Genomic DNA, 16,649 nt, shown 5'->3' with positions numbered 1-16,649 from the left:
GAATATCCATTCCTTGCTGCCAAAATTATCCTAAATGAGGCAAAGTGCAGGTAAATTTTTGACTTTGCTCCTCCTGTTTCATAAATGTGTCCATATGAGTGTAAAAGGGAACATAGTGCGTTAGCATTGAAAACCATTTACATTAATTCCTCCAGGAAAGCTTTATTCCCAGAAGATTGAACCCTCACACCCCACCCCCACGTCTGACAACTGCAGCTACTTCACATCTCCTCTTATTTACCTTACATACCTTTCCTAAGGGAAGAGACAAAGCCACATTTGTTAATTCTTGAACATGAATGAATGGATCCCTTTTTCCCTTTAAAAACATATTATTAAAATGTAAAAAGAATATGTTTCTTCTAGAGTTACCAGGAAAGTGAATTGGGAGAAGACCAATATTAAACTCACTGCCTCTTTTTCGCTTTTACTGGGTTCACCTTTGCCTTTTGCTGTGGAACAAAGGAAGTCTTAGAACATAAAATCACTTCAGAAAGAAGTGGATTTTAACTGCTGAGCTGACCCAAGATATGAGGCTTACACTGACTGGGGCTGTATAATTTGGCTCTTTTTAACATTCAGACTTCTCTCTGATTCTCCAAAGTCAATCTACTTTGGTTGAGCCTATTTTCCCCCAATTAACTTTCATTTCTTGGAGTTCATCATCACACATTCCTACTTATTCTGTACAAACTGTTTCAGGATAATTTACTAGCTGGAGAGAGAGAGGGCATGAGGGAGAGAGGAAAAGATAGAGGGCAGGAGAGACAGAGAGAGAGAAAGACAGACATAATCAATCCTTCCAAGGACTGTTTTCATTATAGAATATCCCACAGTTTTATATTTAATGGATGTGCAATCCTTAAGCCACGTCTTTCCTTTTGGAAATGCTATTATGTTCTAAGGTAACTTCAATGGATGAGTTGGATATGGAAGATGTAAAATTGTCACTACTTCAACCCTACTTCAGTTTGAACAAACTCAATATAATATTACTTGTTTTACACAGGGGCTTTGAGAAAGGCTTATTGGGAAAAAAAAAATCCCTATTACCAAATAAAGTTTGAAAACAACAGCATTATATAAGAACAAACAAATGCATACAATTCAAATATTAAGTCCTGACCTTTAGTGTCATGTGGGTCTCTCATACAAAGTAGCAGATAAGAATACCATTTAAATTAATAATATGAAGTAATAGTTATGAGGAGTTGCTATCCAATGTAAGAAATAAACCCCAAATATTGAGTGCTAAACACTGTGAACATTTATACACTACTCATTCAATGCATGTGTTCCTAGCCAGTGGTAGTTTTTCTCCTTGTAGTAATTCAGGCACCCAGTTGTATGTCATCTATTGCCATGTAACAAATCACACCATAAAAACAAATGATCTTACACAGTTTCTAATGGTCAGAGATTTGGGAGTGGGTTTGCTTGGCAGTTCTGGAGAGAGTCTCTCATAAGATTTAGTCAAGATATTGGCCAGGGTTGTAGTCATCTGATAGGTAACTGGGACTGGAGGATTTCCTTCCAAGAGGGCTGGTAAGTTGATGCTGGCTGTTGCTAAGAAGTCTCAGTTCCTCACCAGGTGGACCTCTCCGCAGGGCTGCATGAGCATCTCTACAGCCTGTTGTTGTCTACCCAGAGTGAGTGATGTGATATAAAGCAGCTAGTCTCAGAAGTGGTACTTCCCTATTTTCATCAAATCCCTTTGGTTACACAAGTCAGTCCTATTCCACATGGGAAGTGAGTACATGGATGTGAATACCTGAAGGTGAGAACCACTGGGGACAATCTGGGAGGCCAGCTAGCACACTAGGACCTTTCTGTCTTACGGTTACCGTCCCCTGGGTTTTAGTGTATTCTGCTTCAAGGGAGGGGAAGAGGAAAGAACACAAAGGAGTCCCATATGGGAGGGCTTTATGGACCAGGGTAAGAAGTGGTACATAACTTCCACTCACACTCCATGGTTAGAACTTGATTATAAGGTACCATTACCTATAAAGGTGGTTGGGGAAAATCAGCCCTTGTTGGGAAGCTTCTTCTCAGCAACAACTCTATACTATGGAAGAAGGAGCATGAACTTTTGGTCCTGCCATGGGAGAACTAAAATATATATGGTATTCAACATAATGGCACAGAGCAAATGCTCAGTGAATGATAATCATCATAGAAAGGTCTTCTGATAACCTAGTGCCTACCTAGAACCTGGGACATGTTCGCCTTAAATAAATGTTTGTTATACAAATGGATGAGTTAAGGTAATGAATGTGAAAATGGTACTAGTGGGAGGAATTATAATTGGTATTTCTTGAGTTAGTAAATTGCATTGGCTATCCTTATTGAGGTACAGATTCTCCTCTGGATGTGCAAATTACTATCCCCATTTCAATTGGTCAAATAGAGATAGAAAATACTGAAGGCTTTGCAGGCATATGGTCACCATTGCAAATACTTAATTCTGCCATTGTAGTGTGTAAGGCCAAAGATGATATGGAAATGAACAGGTGTGCTGTGTTCCAATAAAACTTCATTTACAAAACAGGTGATTAACCAGATTTGTTCCAGGAGCCATAGGTATTTGAACTGTGCTCTACAGCATTCAGAATGAAAGGGCATAGTCCAAGGAACAACATGTCTGAAAATACTGAATGAAAGAAGTCAGACACAAAAGAATCTTTCATTTATATAAATATATAAAGTTCAAAACCATGAAAAATGAAAATATATTGTTTAGGAGTGTATATTAACATGGTGAAATTATAAAGCAAAACAAAAAATGGATTATTTAGAAGGCCAGGACTGTGTTACCTCTGGAGGCTAGAAAGGAAGGCACAGTTGGGAGGCGTACATGAGGGGCTTCTGGGCTGTTGCAGTATCTTACTCTTGACATGGTTGGTGCTGTCACGAGAGTTTACTGTACATGATTTGTTAAGTTATGTATTTGTGTTTTATGCATAAAGAGTGTGTTCTATTTCTCCATAAAATGTTGGAGAAAAATGAATATTAAGAATTATGCACCATGCTGTTTTGCTCCACTAACTAATTGAAATTCCTTTTCTTTGGTTAACAAACATGAACCTTTATTCCTACATTATTCTTATTAGTCAACTCATTGTTATTCAGCCCTGGCTGTGCATCAGAATCTCTGGGGGAGTGTTTCTCCCCACCAAACACAGATGTCTCAGCCCACCCTCTGAAGGTTTTGATCCAGCAGATTCAGGTTGGAGCCTAGGCCCTGGCAGTCTTCAGATGCCTCCCAGGCAACGGTTATATGCAGCTGGTGTTGAGAGCCTCTGCTTTAGACTATGCTATTTTGTTGCAATTTTGTAGAGTATTCCCCTTAGTCACACACTTCATCCCCAATATTCATCCAAACTGACAAGCAGAGCAGTTTTTAAAAATTGCATTTGCCTTGCAGTTAGGTTTCCTCTGAGTAAGAAAGGCTGGTCCTATTCAAAGTGGTATCTCACTCGGCATTTATTCTAGCCTTCTGTTCACCCACTCCTACTGAAACACCTTGAAACTGCCTTTCTGATACACTCATTTCCTTATTTTAAGCCAAGTGCACATTCTTGGCTCCTTACAGCCAATACCATTCCCCTTTCTTTGGTGGCTGGCCACCACCCTAGGGTAGATAAGTGCCTGTTTATCCCTTGCTTTTGTTTTCTGGTCTCTTAAGTCAGCTTCCTATCACAAATGAACATTCCTTCCATCCTCTGCTGACTCATCTGTATCAGCATTTACTGGAGAACCTTCTCAATAGCCTTTTGAACAACTGCAAAAATTATATGTATACCTCTTATTCTCAGTCTTTATTTACCCTTCCTACTATCTCTAGCAATTGCAAAATATTTCAGATTGATTTCCTCTTGGAGGAAGTGTGGCACTTCTTCCCAAAAGGTTTACAATAAATGCTTAATAATTTGTTCATTGGGAGGTAATCTCCATTTCTATGAAAGCCAAGGTACCTGTAAGTCCCTATTTGTCTTGGACAGTCCTGTTACATGCCTGGCAGTTGTTACTGGTGCTTCCTTTTACTTTAAAAAATATGTCACTTTGCATGATGAATTTTATAGTGACCTTATTCATTATTAAAGTCTATGCAGTATAGTTGAAAGATAATGAGAGGAAGACTCAGGAGACCCAGATCTTCATTCCCACAAGGCCACAAACTAGCTGTGTGGGTTTGATAATTATAAACCCTCATCTCAAAGTGTGCTCCCCAGACCAGCAGCATCAGCGTCACCTGGGAGCTTGTCAGAAATGCAGCTCAGGTCCCACCCCAGACCTGCTAAAGCAGAATTAGCATTTTAACCAGATACCCAGGGGATCTGGATACACAGGACAGTTTTTGAAGCACTGTCCTAAACCTCACCAGGCTTCAGTTTCCTAGTGAAAGAAAAGCTGTCCGTTCTTCACACAGCATTAAAAGTAGTATCAATGCATTCAATCTGCTCCATCTTAATAACAAATCGACAGGAACAACAGAGAAGTACATTAAAAACATGTGCTTACCTTAGGGTGACTTGCTTTTCTTTTTTTTAAAGTGAATGAATGGAATTTACAATTAACGTGCTACAACCACCCATTAGTTGTCATCGATAAGAAAGGCACCTGCTTGAGATGACTGCCATTGGAAGGGGAGAGCCTTCACAAAGGGGCGGGGTGGGGAGCAGAGCAGGCAGCCAGTGCTGACAGCGCCAGACTCCGCGTTCACTGTCCAAGTAAGGAGTGTCTCGGTGGGGCATCAACAGCATCCAATGTGTATTTTACTAACCTAGATGCATTCTTCTCTGGTCTCTAACTGGTGTTAGAAGTATTTACTAATTACTCTTTGATCCTGGTAACTTTTAAAATCCTGTATTAATGCTTTTCAAACATTTTCATGGATATATCTCTAGTCTTTCATAATCTTTGATCTACTGTCACAAGAGTGGGAGTGGATACTGTATAGTAGGCAAACTGCTCTCTGGAAGTCTAGCATTTCTTTGATATTATGTTTTATCTCTAAAGTGGAAATAAATTTCATTTTCTACTAGAAACAAAAAGAAAAAGAAATGTACTTGTTTTAAAAATCCAGATGCTGGCATGGTTTAGAGAATACTTAAGTGGCTTGTTTATGATTATTATAGAATTGTTCACTAAACATTTTGACTTGCATGAATGCTTCTGCTCCTGCTTTGCATTAAAAATCCCCAGAGAAATAAAAATGGGAAGGAAAGAAATCTTGTCAATACCTGTTTTTGTCTCCTGTTTTTTCCATTCTCAGTCATACACTAAGATCACATTTGTCCACTCAGAAAAAAATAGTATTATATGCAGATTTCTGGTAAGAGCAAATAAAGGAAAGGTATTTTTATTGACTTGAGAGGGAAATGTTCTTGTCATACTGAAGCTTAAGGAGCATATACAGTATGCTCTCTGGATGCTCTGGGGCATGATAGTTACTGCTATAAACTGAATATTTCTGCACCCTCCCCCAACCAATTCAAGTGTTGTAATCCTAACCCCCAATGTGATGGTATTTAGGAGTGGGGCCTCTCAGAGTTGATTAGGTCATGGGACTGGAGCCCTCATGAAAGGGATGAGTGCCCTTGTAAAAGGGACCATAGAAAGTTCCTTTGCCCTTCTGCCAGGTGAGGACACAGTGAAAACACAGCTGTTCTCCAAACCAGGAAGCAACTCCTCACCAGACACTGAGTGTGCAGACACCTTGATCTTGGACTACTAGCATCCAGAACTGTAGAAACAAATTTCTGTTGTTTCTAAGCCACCCAGTACATGCTATTCTGTTACAGCAGCCCAAGTGGACTAAGATGGTTACTCATTCAGCACTAGGTTGGTATCTTCAAACAGATGTCTGTAGGTCTCACTTTCTTCCTGCAAAGCACTAATGTCAGCTTCCTTGAAGCCCAGATCAAGTGTGAAGTCCAGGGCAATTGCTCCCACCAGACACAGGAAGTAAATGTGACTTACTTCAGAAAAGTCTGAATGCTAAAGAGGCAGGCATTTCCTTACTGGTCAGAGAGATGTAGGCAACAGAGAGCCACAGAGCCTAGCAGAAGTAGCAGGGCAACGCAGACAGTGGCATTGGCAGTGAAGAGTGGACAGGGCCAGTGCATGGTGGCTGAGTAGGCAGGCTGTCAACAGAACGATGCACTAGGGTTGGTGGAAGCTGAGCTGCAGCAGCAAAGTCACAGAGAATGAAAAGACCTAGAGCTGGTGCAGAGAGATTTCCAGGCTGGATGTGGAAACCCATCTTGCATGTGAGACACCTGCCTTATTTTGAGAACTCCAGAGACATACAGGAGAGAGATGTCTCACCACTCGATAGGTATTGCTAGCCTACACCTTTGGATGAAGGACAAACTGTGAAGATGGACCCCTGCCTGGCCATTGATATATTTAGACTTCAACTATTGTAATTGGAATTTGAATGCAATGACTAACCACCACCCCTGGACTAGAGCCTGGAGTACCCTTCTCATTATGGTTGTTAAATTGCTAGTTGAATGGTACCAAGGTGATTCAGTGACCCTGCTGGCCTTTGGAGTACCCCAAAGAAAGAGAAAACATTTGAAATTACTAGGGTTTTATTCCCATTAATCTCCAAGGTGAGATGATGGGTATGAGGAGAGTCCACTGTTGAGGTAGGGAAGTTTAGCCTGAAGATTTCTTCAGAAAGAGGTTGGGGAAGGGGTGTATATTTATAAGTATCTTTTCCATTGTAACAGATAAACCAAGCAAACTGGATTAAAAATAAGATATTGGCTCATGTAACTGAAGAGTTCAGGGGTATTTGACTTAGGTGACTGAGATGGTACATTACCAGGTTTTGATCCCACCTTCTCCATCTCTTGGCTCTGCTTAAATCATGTTAATTCCATTTTGGCTGTAAGTCCAGATGTCAGCCTTGGGTGTGGGGGTGAGATAGGGTATATGGTGAAATGGTTGTAACTGATAAGACTACAGGAACTGTCAAGGAGATAGTAAGACCAACCCCCAATGGATTTATGGCTTAGAACCAGCAGAAGACCTGCTCAATCTAACATGGTGACTAATTTTAAGTATCTACCTTACAATAACTAATCCCTAGCCTCATTATACACTCATTATAACACATTAGTGTACTAAAGCATACACCACAGACCACCATGATCAGAAATGGAAAGCCCATGATGTAAGGACACAAAGAAAAAGCCTCCAGAGGTCTTCCAAGAAGTTTCCACCTCTCTCCCTGGGAAAAAATCCTGATTATTCCGCCCCCTTGTTGAATGCTCTACCCCTTGATTAAATAAGCCTCAAAAAAAGAAGTAAATCTCACCAGGAAGGGGCTGTTCTGTCTGTGGAGTAGCCCCTTCTCTGTCTCACTGCTTCATTAATAAACTCACTTTCACTTTAAACTCTATGCAGGTCTAGTTTGAATTCTTCCCTACACGAAGCCAAGAACCGACAGTGAAGCACAGACCCCTGGAGTGCCTGCATCAGGAGTGCAGGTGGTGGTTCTAACTGCTTAATGCCATATCATTTTGATTCATTTGACAAAAAGATGACTCTCATACATGGCCCTTCTAACCCTTTAGTCTTTGTGTTTAAATAAGGGAATAGGGATGACAGCAAAATGAAAGGCTAAGGTGCTCTCCCTACCCAGACCCCAGGGAGACACAAGAGTCTTCCTCTCAGCCTGAGAGAGTCCCTCTTGAGTGAAAGCTGAGCTTCTTACCCAGCTCCAGGGGACTCAACTGATCCTAGGACAGTTTGGGCTGTGGGGAGGGGCAGGTGACAGCCTCTCTATGAAAACCTTTCTTGAAACCTTTGAAGACATACAACCAAAAACATCCCCTGAAGATAACAAATGAAAAATGTAATTCCCCAAAAGGAGCCTGGCATAAAGAGAAGTGGCTCCTGGAGAGGATAGTAAACTCTTCTACATCCATACTGTATGCTGTTGGACAAATTGTCAAACCATATTCTACTCCTTTGCTAAAGGAAAGAATCAGACTTATCTGAGTGTTTGCTAATGATTTTTGTGTGTATTCAGCTTCCCTACAATTCCGTGAGGTGGCTTTTTATTTCTTCCACTTTTCACAAGAGGAGATGAAGTTGTGGAGAGGTGACCTGTCTGGGATTTGAACTCAGCTGTGGCCTGCTTCAAGGGAGGGTGACCTTGTGTTTCCTCTAACAGCTAAGATTCCAGAAAAGTTCTGCAAACCCAATTCAATTGCCAAAGGCAAAATTGCCTCTCTCTGGCTCAGGATCCCCCATCGAAATTGTTTTATGTTGATTTGTAGTTTTGTTGATTTAAGGAGCCCCACCCTGTTTTCACACATACCTGAGGGTATATATTTGCTGGGTAAGATAATTTGAAGGGAGACTTTTTAATGGGGAAGCTAGACAGAGATTGTTAACAAAGGTTCAACCCTTAGCTGCTTCTAACACCTGCCTTCCTCCCCCTTCTTTGGGGTCTCTAAATTTTGGTCTTTGTTTTCTTCTAAATTTTTTTAAAAAAAATATATAGATTAGACTGTCTTTCTCATTGTTACATCTTTCACTTTTCACAGGGTGTTTTTTTTTTAAACTTTGAATGTCTGACTGTTGTAACTTCTTTGCATTGATTTTCATTCTTTTATTTGAAACCACACCTATTTTTGTGTTTTAAAAAATCTCAGCCTTGAGGATGAGAAGATGGTGGCGAGATAGGTGGGAGCGGAGTCCACTTCCCCTCAGCACCAGTGAAACACCTAGCTGATCTGAGGAACAGAGTGAACAGCCAACGGTATTCCAGCATATATGAAGATCGGACACCAAAGATAGAGGACGTTGAAAGATCTGACGGTAAGAAGAGTGCTTAAGGACAATAAGGTCCCTGGGACCTGCACGGGGACCTGGGCGGCTGAAGCCCCGGCCTGGGCACAGGGTCTGCTGCAGGATTCTTGGGGGAGAGCCAGGCTGGGCTGTATGAGCAGCCAGGTGCTTGTTTGGACCAGGGGGGCTTGAATAGGAAGAATTTCTCAAAAAGAAAAAGAGAAAATAGAGGCACTCAGCGGCTAGTTAGAGAACTCTCTGAAGCAGCTGCTGCCTCTGGTGCCCCTCCCCCTTCAGGCCCTCGCCAGTGAATGCAAGATAAGCAGCCCCAGCTCTCACCTGAAGCCTGGCTGGCGCGCACCCAGAATAGCAGACTGGGCGCCCACAACTGAAACCCCAAATGGGCACACTCCCTGATACGTGGCCCGGCTGCCTGGGCACCAGACCCAAAGTGCCACAGTGAGTGCGAACCCCAATCAGTGGCCTGGAGCCCACACCTGAAACCCCGGGTGGGAGCGCGCCCTGATAAGTGGCCCGGCTGCCTGGGCGCACAGACACAAAGCACCTGGGTGGGTGCACACCTCCATAAGTGGCCTGGGCGCACACACCTGAAACCCAGGCTGGGCGGTTACACCTGAAACGTCGGGTAGGTGCTCACCAGGATCAGTGACTGCCTACCCCACGCACAGGCCCAAAGCCACGCGGATCAGCTGATCAACGGCCTGGCTGCCTGCAAACCACACTTAAAAGCACCAGTTCTGAACAACTCCTACCAAGCCCCTGCGCACAGAACCCTCCAGGGACTACTGGCTCTCTAAGACGAAGGCAGGACACCCAGCAGAGGGGAGCTGCAGGGCTAGGGGAGACCGCATTCCTCGGAAAGACTCCACCCAGTAGAGGGCTGAACTACCCCATAGCAGCACTGAGAGACCCTAGCATCTAAGACAGCAAAGAGCAAGAAGGGGTAGATTGAGTTGCCCTTAAATGGTGCAACTCAAGGACAGCACAACTGGTGAACTAAAGGCATAGTGGGGAACAGAAGGACCCTGAGGAACTGGACTGGAAGCTGAACAACAGCAAAGAGTGTGGCTCAGGAAGGGAGAAAAGTGAAACCAATCCCTCCAAATACCCCCTCCTGTTTCACAGACAGGAAGATCAGCAGAACTAGGCTGACTGGTTTAAGGCCAGCAGAAGACTTTTTTTTCCCACGTTTCCCCCTGAATTCCTTCTTCCTTTCTGTCCTTCTTTCTTCCATCCTTTACTGCTTTTAATTCCTTCTTCCTGCCTGCTTTTATTTATGCTGTTGTTTTAATTTTTGTTAAAATTCCTTCTTATCTTGCCTCTGATCTTTCTTTATTCCTTCTTCCTTCCTTCCTTCCCTTTTCTATGCCCTTTTTCCCTCCTTCCCTTCTCCTATGTTTTCCCCCATTCTCTTTTTCCCAACAAGTGAGACAATAAAACCTGAGTGCTGAAAAGACCACAGATAGGCCGTGTTAGACCCATAAACGTCAGCTCAAGACCAGTGAGCACAGGAGATTAAGGAGACAGTACCACTGAATCCCACTGGCATTCCACCATAGAAGTTCATACCACAAACCCAGGGAGTCAGAATACATCAATTTAAGAAGCAGAGGCTAACAAGAAGACTCCAACAAACAGTGGGAAGACAAAGAAACAATCCCCAAATGAAAGGAAAGGAGGAGCCTCAGAAAGAATGCTAACTGAAAAAGAGGCAAGTAAACTATCAGATACTGAGTTCAAAGCAATGGTTATCAGGAAGCTCACTGAGCTCTCTGAGCTCACAGAGAACTACCAGAAACTATAGGGAAACTACAATGAACTCACTGCAAACTATATCAACATGAAAAAGGAAATAGAAACTATCAACAAGGGCCAAGAGGAAATGAAGAATACAATTTCTGAATTGAAGAACACAGTAGAAGGAATGAAAAGCAGACTTGATGAAGCAGAGGATTGGATCAGTGAACTGGAGGACATAGTAGAAAAAACACCCAGAAAGAGTAAGAAAAGGAAAAGAGGCTCAGAAAGAATGAAGAGGGCTTAAGGGAAATGCAGGACAACATGAAACAAAATAATATCCGTATAATAGGAATACCAGAAGGACAAGAAGAAGAGCAAGGGATAGAAAACCTGTTTGAAAAAGTAATGATGGAACATTTCCGTAATCTCATGAGAGAAAAAGTCACCCAAATCCAGGAAACACAGAGAGTCCCAAGCAAGAGGAACCCAAAGAGACCCACTGCAAGACACATCATAGTTAAAATGGCAAAATTCCAAGACAAAGAGAGGATCTTAAAGGCAGCAAGGGAGAAACAGGAAGTAACATACACGGGAGCCCCAATAAGGTTAGCAACTGACTTCTCCATGGAAACACTCCAAGCCAGAAGAGAATGGCAAAAAATATTCCAAGTAATGAGAACCACAGGCCTGCAACCAGGACTACTTTACCCAGCAAGGATCTCAATCAAGATAGGAGGCCAACTGAAGAGTTTCCCAGACAAAAGAAGTCTAAAAGAATACACTTCCACCAAACCAGCTCTGCAAGAGATGCTAAAGGGACTGCTTTAAAGAAAGGAAGGAAAAGAGAAAGAGAGAGGAACACAGGTAGGAAAAAATGGCAATGAATAACTACCTATCGATAATAACCTTAAACGTAAATGGATTAAATGCTCCAATCAAAAGACATAGAATAGGTGAATGGATAAGAAACACATATGCTACCTAAAAGAGACCCATCTCAGGACAAAAGACTTACACAGACTGAAAGTGAAGGGCTGGAAACAAATTTTCCAAGCAAACGGACAGGAAAAACAAGCAGGGGTAGCAATACTCATGTCAGACAAAATAGACTTCTAAAGAAGGGCCATAAAGAGAGACCCAGAAGGTCACTTCATAATACTCAAAGGAAGAATCCACCAAGAAGACATAAACATTGTAAATATATATGCACCCAACATAGGAACACCCAAATACATAAGGAAAATCTTGGAGGACTTCAAGAAAGATATTGACAGCAACACAATTATAGTAGGGGACTTTAACAGCCCACCATCAAAAATGGACAGGTCGTCCAAACAAAATATCAAGAAGGATATTGTGTCACTTAACAATACCCTAGAGGAAATGGACTTAACTGATATATATAGAGCTTTTCATCCCAAAGAAGCAAAATACACATTCTTTTCAAGTGTACATGGAAAATTTTCAAAGATAGACCACATGATAGGACATAAAGCAACCCTCAACAAATTCAAGAAAATTCAAATCATATCAAGCATTTTCTCTGACCACAAGGTACTGAAACTAGAAACCAACCCCAAAGGAAAAAACCCAAAACACTCAAAATCATGGAGACTGGATGGCATGCTGTTAAATAATGAATGGGTCAAGAACAAGATTAGGGAAGAAATAAAAAACTTTCTGGAAACAAATGAAAATGAACTCACAACAACCCAAAACCTATGGGACACAGCAAAGGCAGTCCTGAGAGGGAAGTTCATAGCAATACAGGCCTACCTTAAAAAGATACAAACGTTTCAAACAAACAACCTAACCCTACACCTACAAGAACTGGAGGAACAACAACAAAGACAGCCCAGAGCAAGCAGAAGGAAGGAAATAACCAAGATCAGAGCAGAATTAACTGACATAGAGACTAAAAGCACAATTGTAAGGATCAATGAATCCAGCAGCTGGTTCTTTGAAAAGATAAACAAAATCGACAAGCCTTTAAGTAGACTCATCAAGAAAAAAAGAGAGAAGATCCAAATAAACACAATTAGAAATGAAAGAGGAGAGATTACAACTGATACCACAGAAATACAAAGGATTGTAAGAAATTACTACGAAGAAGAGTGTGCGAAGAAATTTGAAAACCTAGGTGAAATGAACACATTTCTAGAAAAATATAATCTTCCAAAACTGAATGAAGAAGAAGCAGAAAACCTGAACAGACCAATAACAGTAGACGAAATTGAAGCAGTCATCAAAAAACTCCCAACACACAAAAGCCCTGGACCAGATGGTTTCACAGGAGAATTCTAAAAGCAGTTAAAGAAGAGCTAACCCCTATCCTTCACAGACTATTCGAAAAAATACAAACTGATGGAAGACTCCCAAACTCTTTTTATGAATCCGGCATCATCCTAATCCCAAAACCATATAAAGACACAATGAAGAAAGAAAACGTCAGGCCAATATCACTGGTGAACATAGACTCTAAAATTCTCCACAAAATATTGGTAAACCACATTTATCAATACATTAAAAGATCATACACCATGACCAAGTGGGATTCATCCCAGGCATGCAAGGATGGTACAATATTCGCAAATCAATAAACATAATACATCACATCAACAACAGCAAAGACAAAAATCACATGATCATATCAATAGATGCGGAAAAAGCATTTGATAAGATACAGCACCCATTTCTCATAAAAACACTCAGCAACGTGGGAATAGGGAGAGCATTCCTCAACATAATAAAGGGCATATATGAGAGACCTACAGCCAACATCATCCTCAATGGACAAAAACTTAGAGCTTTCCCACTAAGATCAGGAACAAGACAAGGATGCCCTCTCTCACCACTCCTATTCAACATAGTATTGGAAGTCCTAGCCACAGCAATCAGACAAGAAAAAGAAATAAAAGGCATCCAAATTGGAAAGGAGGAAATGAAACTGTCACTGTTTGCAGACGACATGATAGTGTACATGGAAAATCCTATAGACTCCACCAAAAAACTACTCGACCTAATAAATGAATTTGGCAAAAAGTCAATACTCAGAAATCAAAGGCATTCCTGTACACCAACAACGAAACAGCAGAAACATAAATCAGGAAAAAATCCCATTTGATATAGTAACAAGAAAAATAAAGTACCTAGGAATCAACCTAACCAAGGCGGTAAAAGACCTATACTCAGAAAACTACACAACACTGAAGAAAGAAATTAAGGAAGACACAAACAAATAGAAGCATGTACCATGCTCATGGATTGGAAGAATTAACATCATCAAAATGGCCATACTACCCAATTTATAGATTTAAAGCAATTTATAGATTCAAAGCAATCCCTATTAGAGTACCAATGACATATTTCACAGATATAGACCAAACATTTCAGAAATTTATATGGAACCATAAAGGACCCCAAATAGCTGCAGCAATTTTGAGAAAGAAGAACAAAGCAGGAGGGATCACAATACCTGATATCAAACTGTATTACAAGACCACTGTCATCAAAACAGCCTGGTACTGGCATAAACACAGGCACATAGACCAATGGAACAGAACAGAGAGCCCAGAAATAAACCCAAATCTTTATGGTCAATTCATATTTGACAAAGGAGGCAGGAGCATAAAATGGAGCAAAAACAGCCTCTTCAACAGATGGTGTTGGGATATCTGGGCAGCTACCTGCACAAAAATGAAACTCAATCACCAACTGATGCCATACACAAAAATAAACTCAAGATGGGTAAAAGATTTAAATATAAGTCATAACACCATAAAAGTCCTAGAGGAAAACATTGGCAGGAAAACCTCAGACATTCCACGCAGGAACATCCTCACAGACATGTCCCCTAAAGGAAGGGACATAAAGGAGAGAATAAACAAATGGGAACTCATCAAAATAAAAAGCTTCTGCATGGCTAAAGAAAACAGCACCAAATTACAAAGAGAACCAACAGGATGGGAAAACATATTTGCCAATGATACCTCAGACAAGGGCCTGATCTCCAAAATATATAAAGAACTCACACGACTCCACTCCAGGAAGACAAAGAATCCAATTAAAAATTGGGCAAAGGACTTGAACAGACACTTCTCCAAGGAAGACATACAGAGGGCCCAGAGACATATGAAAAGAGGCTCAGCATCACTAGCCATCAGAGAGATGCAAATTAAAACCACAATGAGGTACCATCTCACACCAGTCAGAGTGACCAACATAAACCAATCCACAAACAAATGTTGGAGAGGATGCGGAGAAAAGGGAACCCTAGTGCACTGTTGGTGGGAATGCAGACTGGTGAGGCCACTGTGGAAAACAGTACGGAATTTCCTCAGAAAACTAAAAATGGAACTGCCCTTTGACCCAGCAGTTCCGCTGCTGGGATTATACCCTAAGAACCCTGAAACACCAATCCAAAAGAACCTGTGCACCCCAATGTTCATAGCAGCACAATTTACAATAGCCAAGTCCTGGAAGCAACCTAATTGTCCATCAGCAAATGAGGATGAAAAAACTATGGTATATTGACACAATGGAATTCTATGCAGCAGAGAGAAGGAAGGAGCTTATACCCTTTGCAACAGCATGGATGGAACTGGAGAGCATTATGCTAAGTGAAATTAGCCAGACTGTGAGGGACAAATACCATATGATCTCACCTTTAACTGGAACATAATCAATAGAAGCAAAAAGGAAACAAAATATAACCAGAGACATTGAAGTTAAGAACAATCTAACAATGGTCAGGGGGGAGTGGGGAGGGGAAGGTGAGGAGAGGGGATTACAGGACAGTTACTATAAAGGACACATGGACAAATCAAGGGGGAGGGTGGAGGTGGGGGAGCGAGGGTGTTTTCAGCTGGGGTGGGGTGGAGGAATGGGGAGAAAAGCACACAACTGTATTTGAATAAAAATTAAAATTAAAAAAATTTATAAGATCTAAAAAAAATGGAACCTCAGTCTTTGGAGAACCAAGATGGAGGCGTAGGTAGACACATTGCATCTCCTCCCACAACCAGAACTGACAGAAAATCAAACAGCAAGGAAGTCCGACACCAAGTAGACAAAAAAGAAACATTCATCCAGACTGGTAGCAGGGGCGGATACGGGCAGCTGGGGTGAGGAGGACTGGAGTTGCCATGGTGGGACCGAGACTGGTGGAGTGTGGGATGAACAGAGCAGCCAGTCTGACCACTAGCAGACCCTGTGGCCCTACATTTGCACACAGACAAACCAAGAGCGCCGTACTCAGAGTGGTGGAGAAAGGGGCATGCAGACTGGCAGGTAGCATCCTGCAGCCCCACATTCATGCCTGGATAAACTGGGAGGAAAGGCGAGGGAGTGAGGCAGACCAAGTAACCCAGCCTCCAGTGTGGGGAAATAAAGTCTCAAACCTCTGAATGAAAACTCCCGTGGGGGTTGGGGCGGCAGCAGGAGAAACTCCCAGCCTCACAGGAGAGTTCGTTGGAGAGACCCACAGGGGCCTTAGCGTGCATAAGCCTACCCACTCAGGAACCAGCACTAGAGGGGCCCAATTTGACTCTGGGTAGCAGAGGGCGTGACTGAAATCAGGTGGAGAGTGGAGCAAGCGCCATTGGTCCCTCTCGGCCCCTCCCCCACGTACAGAGTCACAGTGCAGCAATCAGCTTTACCCTGCCCCGGGGAACACCTAAGGCTCCGCCCCTTTAAGTAACAGACAGGCCAAGACAAAAAAAAAATGGCCCAAATGACAAAACGCTTCAAGGCTCCAGAAATGATTCAACCAAGTAGCGAACAGATAGCCAACCTATCAGATGCAGAGTTCAAAACACTGGTAATCAGGAAGCTGACAGAACTGGTTGAATTTGGTCACAAATTAGATGAAAATATGAAGGCTATACTAAGAGAAACAAAGGAAAATGTACAGGGAACCAATAGTGATGGGAAGGAAACTGGGACTCAAATCAATGGTGTGGACCCAGAAGTAAGAAAGAAACATCCAACCAGAAAAGAATGAAGAAACAAGAATTTGGAAAAATGAGGAGAGGCTTAGGAACCTCCAGGATATCTTTAAATGTTCCAACATCCGAATT

The 16,649-nt window shown here is 42.0% G+C and overlaps 1 long non-coding RNA gene across 1 annotated transcript in view; it reads left to right on the top strand.

The window, feature by feature from the left end:
• Window positions 1-16,649, top strand: part of LOC128781167 (uncharacterized) — a 63,619-nt gene that overhangs the window by 44,565 nt on the left and 2,405 nt on the right. Inside the window, exon 2 of the long non-coding RNA XR_008427065.1 lies at window positions 8,676-8,841. This is a non-coding gene — a long non-coding RNA (uncharacterized lncRNA). The remainder of the gene's footprint in view (window positions 1-8,675; window positions 8,842-16,649) is intronic.

Source organism: Desmodus rotundus, chromosome 1, assembly GCF_022682495.2.
Source record: "Desmodus rotundus isolate HL8 chromosome 1, HLdesRot8A.1, whole genome shotgun sequence".
NCBI lineage: Eukaryota > Metazoa > Chordata > Mammalia > Chiroptera > Phyllostomidae > Desmodus > Desmodus rotundus.
This window is presented reverse-complemented; position numbering and strand designations above follow the sequence as displayed.